Source organism: Canis lupus, chromosome 22 (assembly GCF_048164855.1).
Source record: "Canis lupus baileyi chromosome 22, mCanLup2.hap1, whole genome shotgun sequence".
Lineage (NCBI taxonomy): Eukaryota > Metazoa > Chordata > Mammalia > Carnivora > Canidae > Canis > Canis lupus.
The window spans coordinates 50,252,746-50,265,285 of NC_132859.1; the positions used below are offsets into that span (position 1 = coordinate 50,252,746).

The following is a 12,540-nucleotide window of genomic DNA, read 5'->3' on the forward strand; positions in this document are numbered from 1 at the left end:
TGTGTAAAACCAGGTATGCCAGAAAGTTCCTCATTATTGGTTTTTATGTCTTTGAAGTTCAAGAATGAAATTCTATAAATTCATAGGAGACATTGGAGGACCTGGTTATGGTTTCTAGAAATGGAATCTCCCACTGAGTTGTTCAGATGTTAAAAAAGCTAAGAAAAAAAATCACAAGCTACCCTGAAACCCTATAACCTATACTCATTCTCTACTTTTGATAATGTCATTTTTTAGCAAAAATCATTAAAATTTTGCAAAACAATAACTATAGCTGGTATTTCACAAGGTTGTACAAACTTCACCATTATCCATTTGCAGAATTTTTTTCTTTCATCATCTCAAAAAGAGAGATGATGATTTTCTTTTGTTTTTTACAATTGCATCTAGATTTTTAAAAATATAGTTTATTGAAGCATAAATTGACATACAATGCTACATTGGTTTTAGGTGTGCAACATATTCATTCAACAACTCTATATACTATGCTCACCACAAGTGTGGCTCCCATCTGTCCCCATACAAGGCTATTACAATATCATTGACTATATTCCCTATGGTGTGTCTTTCAGCCCTATGACTTATTCATTCCAAAACTGTCTCCTTCACCCATTTTGCCCATCCTCCCAACTCCCTTCCTTCTGGCAATCACCAGTTTGTTCTCTGTATTTATGGGTCTGTTTCTGCCTTTTTTGTGTGTATTAGCCTTGTTTTTTAGATTCCACATATAAGTAAAACATACAGTATTTGTCTTTCTCTGTCTGATTTCTTTCACTTAGCTTAATACCCTCTAGGTCCATCAATGTTGTTGCAAATGGCAAGATTGCATCCTTTTTTATGGCCGAGTAATAATCCATTGTGTATGGAATATAACATGGAATATTGTCATACCTTCTTTATCCATTCACTTATTGACAGACATTTAGATTGCTTCCATGTCTTGGCTATTATAAATAATGCTGCAATAAACACGGGGGTACATATATCTTTTTCAATTCATGCTTTTGTTTTGTTTGCATAAATACCCAGTAGTAGAATTAATGGGTTGTATGATACTTCTTTTTTTTTTTTTTACTTTAAACAAATTTTTGTTACACAAAGGTTGTCACAAATGTGGATATTTCTCTACTTTTTTCATCTACTTTGTACACAATTATTCTTACTCTCCACAGAATGGCTACTTCTGAGCTTCTCATCTAGTGATGGCAAGCACTAAAATCCTGATTTTAACAGAATAGTAGTAAAAACGCCTCAGTGATTTAAGTTGAAAGTAGTACTTTGGTACATGGCTCTTGTACTCAGTTACCAGGAATGTACAAATATCTTTTTATTCAAAAGCACAAAGCAAATTATCTGTAGGTATGGACAGTGACAGCAGTAAACCATCATATGCTGTCAATTGAAACCAGTAAACTGATGGTTACAGTGATTTTCTTAAACATCAGGCAGCCTTTTCTTCAGTCATTTCCTTCAACGGACTTCTCTGGTTATCGTTGAGGAGCTCTGCCTTGAGCTTCCTCTCACAGTTCATTAGTAATGGTAAAGCACTATTCTAGGAATTAGAAAATGTCACCATGCATACCATCTCCCATTCTACCCATTCTGCCCACTCCTAGGTCTTTCTCTTCTTTGGGAACCCTGGTGACTACAACTTCTGCTGTGATTAATAGAGAGGCTACTCCAGCAGCATCCAAGAAAGGTTCTTACAACCTTAGTTGAATCAATGATTCCTTTTTTCCATTATATTCACAAAATCTTCAAGCACAGCATCATAACCAATTTCTGAGGAAGGTCACATAATTTTCTCAACTATCCATGATCCTTCCACACCTACATTCTTAGCAATAGTCACTGCAGGAATTTTGAGTACTCATTTAATAATTTCTATACCAATTTTTTAATCTCCATTAGCTGGGGTTACTGAATGCAAGGCTAGAGTGCACTGAAGCAGGGCACAGCCCCTTGCCAGAACAATGCCTTTTTCAGCAGCAGCTTGTATAGCACCGAGGGCACCCGTAACTTTTTTTCTTTTCATTCACTTCAACATCACTTGTTCCACCAATCTTCAGCACAGCTACTCAGAGAGGGTTTTGCCAGATGTACATTCAGTTTTTCCTTTTCATATTCACTTGTTGAAATATCTAACTACTCAATGATTTCTTTTTAAAAAAAATAAGATTTTATTTATTTATTCAGGACAGACATACACAGAGAGAGAAGCAAAGACACAGGCAGAGGGAGAAGCAGGCTCCATACAGGGAGCCCGACATGGGGACTCTATCCCCGGTCTCCAGAATCAGGCCCTGGGCTGAAGGTGGCGCCAAACCATTGGGTCACCGGGGCTGCCCCTCAATGATTCCTTGAGTACATTTTTCAATTTGAAATGTGCTTGTCATCTTTTCCTTTCAAGAGCATAGCATCAACTCTAGTCACAATGGCCTCTCTAACTTCTCCTAAAGCATGAAGCTGAACATCTGCAAGATTTGGTCAATCCTTCTCCAAATACTGCACCACCAGTACAGTAGCCCTATGTTTAAGCTGGTTCTCTCTATTGTTGCCAAAACCTGGAGTTTTGAGTGCTACAGCCTAAAGACCAAATTTTAGCCTACTCAAAACCACTGTACTTAGAGTGTTTCCATCAATATCTTCAGCAGTTATGACTAACAGCTTACACTGCCCATAGGCAATTTCAAGAGCAGGTATAATGGATAAGACACTAAAAATTTTCTTTTCACTCAGGAGAACATAGGCATCTCAGAATTCATATTCCTGACCCTTTGATGTATTAATAAAGCACAGAAAAATATAACCTCAATAAAACATCATACCTTCAATAATTTCTAATTAATCATTTAGTGTTTTTCTATCTTTACTGTGACGACACCCTCTCTTCAAACCATTTTCATTGTATCAGAAATGATGTTGCCAATTTCTTAGTGTCCATTTGCAGAAATCATAACAACTTGAGCAATTTCTTCAAGGGTTGTTACACGTTTAGACTACTTAGATTCAGCAATTATAGCATCAACAGCTACCATTTCCACAGGACTAGCACCTTTTCTAATCTTCTTAAAGCCTTCCTTGGCTTTAAGTGTGCTAGTACAGTAGCAGTAGCGGTGCCATCCCCAGCCTCTTCATTTGTATTACTGGCAACATCTTGAACAAGTTTAGCACCAATATTCTTATATTTATCTTCTTATCTATATTTATCTTTTAAGTTAGTGGACTTTGCAACACTATCTGTTGTTACTTTGGGACTTACCCAATTCTGTTTAATAACCACTGTTCTTCCCTTTGGCCCCATATTAATGGCTACAGCATAGGCTAAAAGGTCTGCATTTTCTTGCATTAAGGCTCAAATTTTGGCATAAGCCCAAGTGAGATAAGGAGCCAGTGCCCTCTCTGGACACTGGCCTAATTTGGCAAAAGACTGTGTATAATCAAAGTGTTTCTGTGGGGCAGCAGTAGGGGGTGCTTGAAGCTATAGGAGGTGAGTGAGGAATAGAAGGATAGAATGCATGGCATATATGGCCAGAATTGTATATTTCTGTTAGTACTCTCCTACTGTTTTCCACAGTGGCTGCACCAATTTACATTCCCACCAACAGTGTATGAGGATTCCTTTCTCTCCACATCCTCACCAACACTTGTTATTTCTTTTGGATACTAGCCATTCTGACAGGTGTAAGGTGATATCTTGTAGTTTTGATTTGCATTTCTCTGATGACTAGTGATATTGAGCATCTTTTCATATGTTGGCCATCTGTGCGACTTCTTTGGAAAAGTGTCTATTCAGGTCGTTTGTCCATTTTTAGTCAAATTATTTGTGTGGTTTTTTTTTTTTTTGGTTTTGAGTTACATAAGTTCTTTATATATCTTGGATATTAATCCCTTATGTATCACTTGCAAATATCTTTTCCCATTCGGTAGGTTGCTTTTTTGTTTAATTGATAGTTTTCTTCACCATGCAATATCTTTTTATTTTGGCATATTCTCAATAGTTTATTTTTGCCAGAAAGAAACTCTTTACCCCTTGACCAATAATTCCCTATTCCTTTCTCTCCTCAGCCCATAGTAACCTTTCATCTACTTTCATCTCTGTAAATTTGTTATTCTAGTTACCGCATACAGGTGGAACATATTTTCCTTTTTGTATCTGACTTTAGGGTTGAGTAATATTATATATATATTTTGTTTATCCATGCATCTTATGATGGACAGTTGAGTTTTTCCATCTTTTGGCTATTGTGAATAATGCTGATATATACACTGGCATACAAGTATCTGTTTGAGTTCCCGCCCTCAGTTCCTTGGGGTATACACCTAGATGTGGAATTGCTGTATCATGTGGTAAATCTAGGTTTAATATTTTGAGGAACTATCAAAAAACTTTCCACAGAAGCCATACCATTTTTATTCCCACCAGCAATACACAGGGTCCAATTGTTCCAAATCCTCAAAAACACCGGTTATTTTATTTTTGTTTGTTTATAGTATGTGTGTTCATTTATAACAGGTGTGAAGTGGTATCCCATTATGATTTTTTATTTCCATTTCTCTAATAACTAGGGTTATTGAACATTTTTTTATGTGCTTTTGGTCATTTGTATGTCTTCTTTAAAGAAATGTCTATTCAAGTCTTTTACCAATTTTTGAATTGGGCCATTTGTTTTTATGTTGTTGAGTTCTTCATATAATCCCATATCACATATATGATTTGCAAATGTATTCTGCACTCTGTAGGTTGTTTTTCCACTCTCTGAGTAGTGTGCTATAATGCACAAAAGCTTTTGATTTTGGTGAATTTACCTATTTTTCTTTTGTTACCTATGTTTTTGGTATTATAACCAAAACCCACAGTCAAATCCAATGTTATGAAATCATAGCAGCTTTTTATGAGAAAGAAAAATGACTTTTGGAATTTTGTCAATTGCCAACAACAACAACAAACTTTAAAACAGGCATGAATGTTTTAATTCTGTGATGTAGGAATGTTGAAATTTAAGGATGGAAATATTAATTTTTTAAAAAAGCAGGAGTGGCTATATCAATAACAGACAAAATGAACTTCAGAACAAATAAAATTACTAGAGAAAAAGAGGGAAGGTATGTGATGATAAAAAGATCAAGCTACACAAAGACATAACAATGCTAAGTGTGTATGCACCAAATCACAGAGTCTCAAAATATATGCAATAAAATCTGATAAAGTTTAAAGGGGAAATAGACAAATCTGCAAATGTAGTTGGAGGCTTCAATATTCCTTTCTCAGTAAAGGATAGAATTACTAGACAGAAACTCATTAAGGACATAGAAGAATTTAACAACATCATCAATTTACAGAATCTAATTGACATTTATAGAACACACCATTCAACAATAGCAGAATACACTTTTTTTTTTCAAAAGCCCATGGGACATTCACCAAGATAGACCATATCTTGGTTCATAATACAAACTCCAACAAGCTTAAAAAATGGAATCATACAGAGTTTGTTCTTTGACCATAACAGAATCAAATAGAAATCAATAACAGAAAGATAACAGAAAAATCTCCAAACACTTGGAAATTAAACAACATGCTTCTCAAAAGAAAAATTTTAGTATCTTATAACTGAATGAGAATGAAAACACAACATGTCAAACAATGTGAGACATAATTTAAAGCAGTGCCAAGAGGGAAATTAATAGCAGTAAATGCGTGAGGAAACACCAAAATAATTTCCACAGAAGCTGGACCAAATAGGAAAGATTTCAAACCAATAATGTAATTTCCTATCTCAGAAAACTAGAAAGTTAAAGCAAAATAAATTCAAAGCAAATAGAAGGAAAGGAAAAATGAAGATAAAAATAAATATGAATAAAATTGAAAATAAGAACATAATTGAGAAAGATCAATGAAACTGACAAAAATTAAAATGGAGAAGACATAAATCACTTATGAATGAAATTAGGCATATTGCTACAAATATTGCAGTCATTAAAAATAACGAGAATACTATGAACAACTTCATGCTCAGTTTCCTAAAAGAAATTTGAAAGCTTAGAGGAAATGAATCAAGTTACTGAAAAACATAAACTACCAAAATGCAGCTAAGATCATCTGAATTGTCATATAACCATTAAAGAAATCAAATTCATCAACAAAAACTTATTTAAAAATTTCCAGGCCCAAATGGTTTCACTCAAGGACTCTACATAATATTGAAGAAGAATTAACACCAATTTTATACAATCTCTTCCAGAAAACAGGAGAGAGCAATTCTCAATTCATTTTAGGAGGCTGATACCAAAACCAAGCAAAAGCAGTACAAAAAAAGAAAAGTTTGGGCAGCCTGGGTAGCTCAGCGGTTTAGTGCCACCTTCGACCCAGGGCATGATCCTGGAGACCCGGGATGGAGTCCCACATTAGGCTCCCTGCATGGAGTCTGCTTCTCCCTCTGCCTGTGTCTCTACCTCTCTGTCTCATGAATAAATACATAAAATCTTAAAAAAAAAAAAAAAGAAAAGCTTATGTCAATATCACTCTTCTAAAAAAAAAAAAAAAGATTCTATTTATTCATGAGAGAGAGAGAGAGAGGCAGAGACACAGGCAGAGGGAGAGGCAGGCTCCATGCAGGGAACCCCACGTGGGACTCCATCCCGGGTCTCCAGGATCCCACCAGGGGCTGAAGGTGGCACTAAACCGCTGAGCCACCAGGTCTGCCCCAATATCACTCTTGAACTTAGGTGCAAAAATATTCAACAAAATGTTAGCAAACTGAACTTAAGTATGTATAAGAATTACACACCATAACCAAGTGGGATTTATTCCACATGTGCAAAACTTGTACAACATTCAAAGATCAATCAGTTGTATCAATTCATCACATCATATAATCATATCAATTGGTGCAGAAAAGACATTTGACAAATTCCAACACCTATTAATTATGAAAACTCTAATCAAGTTAGGAATGGAGGAGAATTACCTCTACTTGTTAAAAAGCATCTGCAAAACCTTACAACTAATAACATACCTAAAGGTGAAAGACTAAATGCTTCCCCCTAAGATCAAGAGAAAACAAGGATTCTGTTCTCACCACTCTTACCCAGTAGAATGCTGGAAGTTCTAGCCACTAAAATAAGACAAGAAAAAAAAAAAAAGGTACACAGATTGGAAAGGAAGAAATAAAACTGGCTATCTTTGCAAATGGCATGATGGTTTATAGAGAAAATTCCTAGGCCACCAAAATATTCCTAGAACTAATCCAGAAATTCAGCAAAGTTGCAAGATATAAAATGAATTCATGAATTCAGTTGTATATCTATACACTAACAATGAAGCATAAGAAAGAGAAATCAAGGAATCAATCCCATTCACAAATGCACCAAAAATCATAAGATATCTAGGAATAAACCTAACCAAAGAGGTAAAGGATCTACATTCTGAAAACTATAGAATACTATGAAAAAAAACTAAGAGAGACACAAAGAAGTGGAAAATGTTCCATGCTCACGGATTGGAAGAACAAATATTGTTAACATGTCTATGCTACCTAGAGCAATCTACACACTCAATCCAATCTCTATCAAAATACCATCAACATTTTTCATAGAGCTGGCACCAATAATTCTAAAATTGTATGGAACAGATAAGATCCCAAATAGCCAAAGGAATGCTGAAAAAGCTGGAGGCATCACAATACCGGAAATCAAATATCTTACAAAGCTGTTAGCATCAAGACAGTGTGGTACTGGCATAAAAACAGTGCCAGTGGAACAGAAGAGAGAACCCAGAAATGGACCCTCAACTCTACGGTCAGCTAATCTTTGACAAAGCAGGAAAATGGAAAAAAGACTGTCTCTTCAACAAATGGTGTTGGGAAATTGGACAGCTACATCCAGAATGAAACTGGACCATTTCCTTACACCATATAAAAAATAACTCAAAATGGATGAAAGACCTAATGTGAGATATAAAACCATCAAAATCCTAGAGGAGAACACAGGCAGCAACCTCTTTGGCTTTGACTACAGCAACTTCTTGCTAGACATGTCTCCAAAGGCAAAGGAAACAGTAGCAAAAATGAACTATTGGGACTTCATCAGGATAAAAATCTTTTGCACAGCAAAGGAAACAGTCAACAAAACTGAAAAGCAACCTACAGAATGGAAGAAGATATTTGCAAATGACTTATCAGATGCAGGCTAGTATCCAAAACCTATAAAGATCTTATCAAACTCAATACCCAAAAAAAACAAAAAATCCAGTCAAGAAGTGGGCAGAAGACATGAATTGACATTTCTCCAAAGAAGACATACAGATGGCCAACAGATACATGAAAAGATGCTCAAAATCATTCATCATCAGGGAAATACAAATCAAAACTATGAGGAGATACTGCCTCGTGCCTGTCAGAATGGCTAAAATTAACAACTCAGGAAATGACAGATGTTGGTGACGATGCAGATAAAGTGTAACATTCTTATGATGTTGATGAGAATGCAAACTGGTGCAACCACTGGAAAATAGCATGGAGGTTCATTAAAAAGGCAAAAACAGAGGAGTTCCTGGGTGCTCGGTTGGTTAAGCATCTTCCTTTGGCTCAGGTCATGATCTTAGGGTTCTGGGATGGGAGCCCATGTTGGGCTTCCTGTTCAGTGGGAAATCTGCTTCTCCCTTTCTCCCTGCCCCTCTCCCCCTTGCTTATGCTCTCTCTGTCTCTCTCTTTCTCTCTCAAATAAATAAATAAAATCTTATTTTAAAAAGGTAAGAATAGAACTACCCTACAATTCAGCAATTGCACTACTAGGTATTTATCCAAAGGATACAAACATCATGATTCAAAGGGGCACATGCACCCCAATGTTTATAGCAGAAATGTCCACAATAGACAAAATATGGAAAGAGCCCAGATGTCCATCAGCAGATGAATGGATAAAGAAGATGTGGAATATATATATATGATGGAATATTACTCAGCCATCAAAAAGAGTTGAATCTTGCCATTTGCAACAACATGAATGGGACTAGAGGTTATAGACACATAAATCAATGGTATTAAATAGAAAACACAGAAGCAGACCTGCACAAATATGCCAACTGACTTTTTATAAATGTGCAAAAGCAATTTAATGGAGGAAAGATAGCTTTTTCAACAAATGATGCTAGAACAATTTGGTATCCACGGGCAAAAAAGAATCACCTCATACCTACACATCACACCTTATAGAATAATTAACTCAAAATGGGCACAGGCTTAAATATAAAACCATAAATTTCATTTTAAAAATTGGAGAAAAATCTTCAGACTTTATGGATAAGAAAAATTCCTTAGACTTGATACCAAAGCAAGACCCATAAAATGAAAGATTGACAGTTGGATCTTATAAAAAATGGAAATTTTGCTTTGCACAAGTTCATGTGAAGAGAATGAAAAGACAAGCTACAGACTGGGACAAAATATTTGCAAGGCACATACTTGGAAAAGGACTTTTTTAAAGAATATATAAAGAACTCTCAGAAGAGTGATGATCCCAGAAGATCCCAGAACTTGTCATCCTATAAAAATACCAATTTAATAACCATCCATGCACAGAAAAGCTTAGGAGAGCTCCAAAATTCAGGTCAGTGGTTACAGCACACCAGTGGAATACAGAAATGAGGAAAGTAATTGAGAACGGTAAGAAAACAGTTTCACTTTATCTGCATTAGGTTCCCCCAAGCCAGCACAGTGCAGTGACAAGAGAGATCCCCTCAGCCAATGAGCTCTCTTCTGGGGGAAAGAGCAAGCCCACCCACAGAGTCCAGCGCTGGGTCCACCCATGGTCTCCGTCAACTGGCCTGTCCAAAATCTGTGGCTAGGCTGATTGGTGAAGGGCTTTCCCTGACAAAAGTAGGTTATAAAGACTGCAGAGGTGATTGCTTTTAAATACTCAGAAACAAATGCAAGGCTACAATAATCATGAAGTATTGGGGGAACATGATACCACCAAAGGAACAAAATAAAATGCCAGTAACCAGCTCTAAATAAATGGAGACCTATGAACTGCCTGACAAAGAATTCAAAATAACCATCTTAAAAAAGCTCAGTGAGCTACAAGATAACACTGATAGACAACTAAATGAAACAGGGAAAAAAAATACATGAACAAAATAAATAGTACAACAAAGAGGTAGAAACCATAAAATAAAGGAACCAAACAAATTCTGAAGCTGAGGAATACAATGACTAAATTGAAATAACTTTTAGAGCATTTCAACAACAGACTTCACCAAGCAGAAGAAAGAATTAGTGAACTTAAAGAGAAGTTTGAAATTATAATGATAATTTGAAATTATCCAGTCAAAAGAAAAAAATACAGGGAAAGAGCATGAAAAGAATGAAGAAAGCCTGTGAGACTTAAGAAAACCATAAGTAAACCAAAATACATTGTGTGAGCACCAGGAGAAGAGAAAAAAGGGGAGTACAGAATGTTTATTAAAAGTAATAATGAATAAAAACTTCCCAAATCTGTGGAGGGAAATAGCCAGATTCATGAAGTCCAAATGACCTCCAAAATATTGACTCTAAAGAGGTATATACCAAGACACATTATACTTAAGTTATCAGAAGTCAAAGGCAAAGATAGTATAGTACACAGGGAGTTCCCAAAACTATTGGCTGGGAAAATGAGAATGCCTTATTATTATGAGTTTTTACAACCAGAGAAGTTCAAAGATTGAAGTTTTAGAAGTTTGTGCAGTGACTGGGTGGAGCCTGGCACACAGAGCTATGCTCCTGTGGAGGGTGGCAAAGGCCCAGAAGCAGACAGCATGCTCTTGAGGACCCCCTGGGTCAAACGGAGAAAAATAGTTCCCCTTCTTGGAGTGCATTTGGGAGAGGTGGTACTGTGTCTCAGAGGACAAAAGAGTTGGCAGTGCCATTGTGCTGCCCTGTTCATTAGCATAGGGGCAGAGACACCTGCTGAGGGCAGCAAACCTGGATGCGGGCTTTTGCTGTGTTTTACTCTAAACACCAAGTGCCTGTGCATTCATGCAACTACCTTTCTGGGACAAACCAGCCCTAGCCCCAGGATGGTGAGACCCTCCCTCAGAGGATCTGTGTGGGTCCATGCCACACCAGGTCCCTAAAATTTTGAAACTCAGCTAAGGTGCTTGAGATAAAGCACAGGTACACTACGCTGTGCTGCCTGGTGGGCAGATGGCTTAGACACAGGGTGAGAGCCGTGATCTAAGGGATGCCTGGAACACATGGAAGGAGATTGTTTGCTCTTCTATGAAGGCTTCCTGGAGAACAGTGTAAGGAAACTCCCCTCAATGGGGATGAGAGAGTGGGTTAGCACTATGTTAATGCTCTCTGTCCATCAGCATGGTCAGACGTAAGTGTGCAGCACAGCCACCCACAGCAGAGGCTTGAGCAACTTACACCAAGCCCTGTACCCCTGTGCCCGGCACATACTTTTTTTTACTAGGGCAAGTGTGCCTGAGAGCCAAATCAGCAGCAGGCCTCTCCCCGAGAAGACCACCAGAGTGCCCCCTCCAACAACCCTCATGTGCACCAAGTCATAGACCATAGACTTCAGCAAAGTTTCAGCTCTAGTGGAAATAGCATCAGGTCTGTTTTAACAAGCAGGCCAGAGCATACCTACTTAAAACTTGCCACACTCTGGACAAGGATCAAACACCCGCCACTGCAGGCAAGGAGAAACTCTGCAGAGGACTAGCCTGAGGGAAAGACTAGCCAAAACACAGCAGAGTGCACACAGCATATGCAAGAAATACTCTCTGAAGAGATAGGCACTGGACAGTATATGACCACTTCTTAATAAAGCCATTACTCTCAGCAGCAGGAAACATAACGGGCTTTCCTAACACAGAGAAGAAGACAGAGACCTAGAAAATGCCAAGACAAAGGAATTCATCCCAAAGAAAGAACAAGAAAAGGTCACAGCCAGTGATCTAATTGAAACAGATATAAGTAATATGCTTGATCCAGAATATAAAACAACAATCATAAGGATATTAGCTGGGCCTGAGAAAAGCATAGAAGATACCAGGGAGTCCCTTACCACAGAGATAAAAGACCTAAAAACTAATCAGGCTGAAATAAGAAATGTTATAACCAAGATGTGAAACTGACTGGATATAATGACCACAAAATGGAAGAAGCAGAGAAATGAATAAATGATATAGAAGATAAACTTATGGAAAATAGTGAAGCTAAAAAGAAGAGGGAAAGAAAACTATTGGATCATGAATGTAGACTTAGAGAATTCAGCAAATACATGAAGTGTAATAACATTTATATCATAGAAGGCCTGAAAGAAGAAGAATGAGAAAAGGGGACAGAAGGTTTATTTGAGAAATTACAGCTGAAAATTTCCCTAATCTGGAGAGGGAAACAGACATCCAAATCCAGGGGGCACAGAGAACTCCCATCAAATTCAACATAAGCAGGACAGCACCAAGACATATTGTGGTAAAATTTGCAAAATACAGAGATAAGGAAAAAAATCCTAAAAACAGCAAGGGAAGAGAAATTTCTAACTTACAAG

General features: G+C 37.2%; 1 pseudogene; it reads right to left on the reverse strand.

The window, feature by feature from the left end:
- Positions 1–1,559: 1,559 nt before the first annotated feature.
- On the reverse strand, positions 1,560–11,538 carry LOC140613738 (60 kDa heat shock protein, mitochondrial pseudogene; annotated as a pseudogene).
- Positions 11,539–12,540: the final 1,002 nt, after the last annotated feature.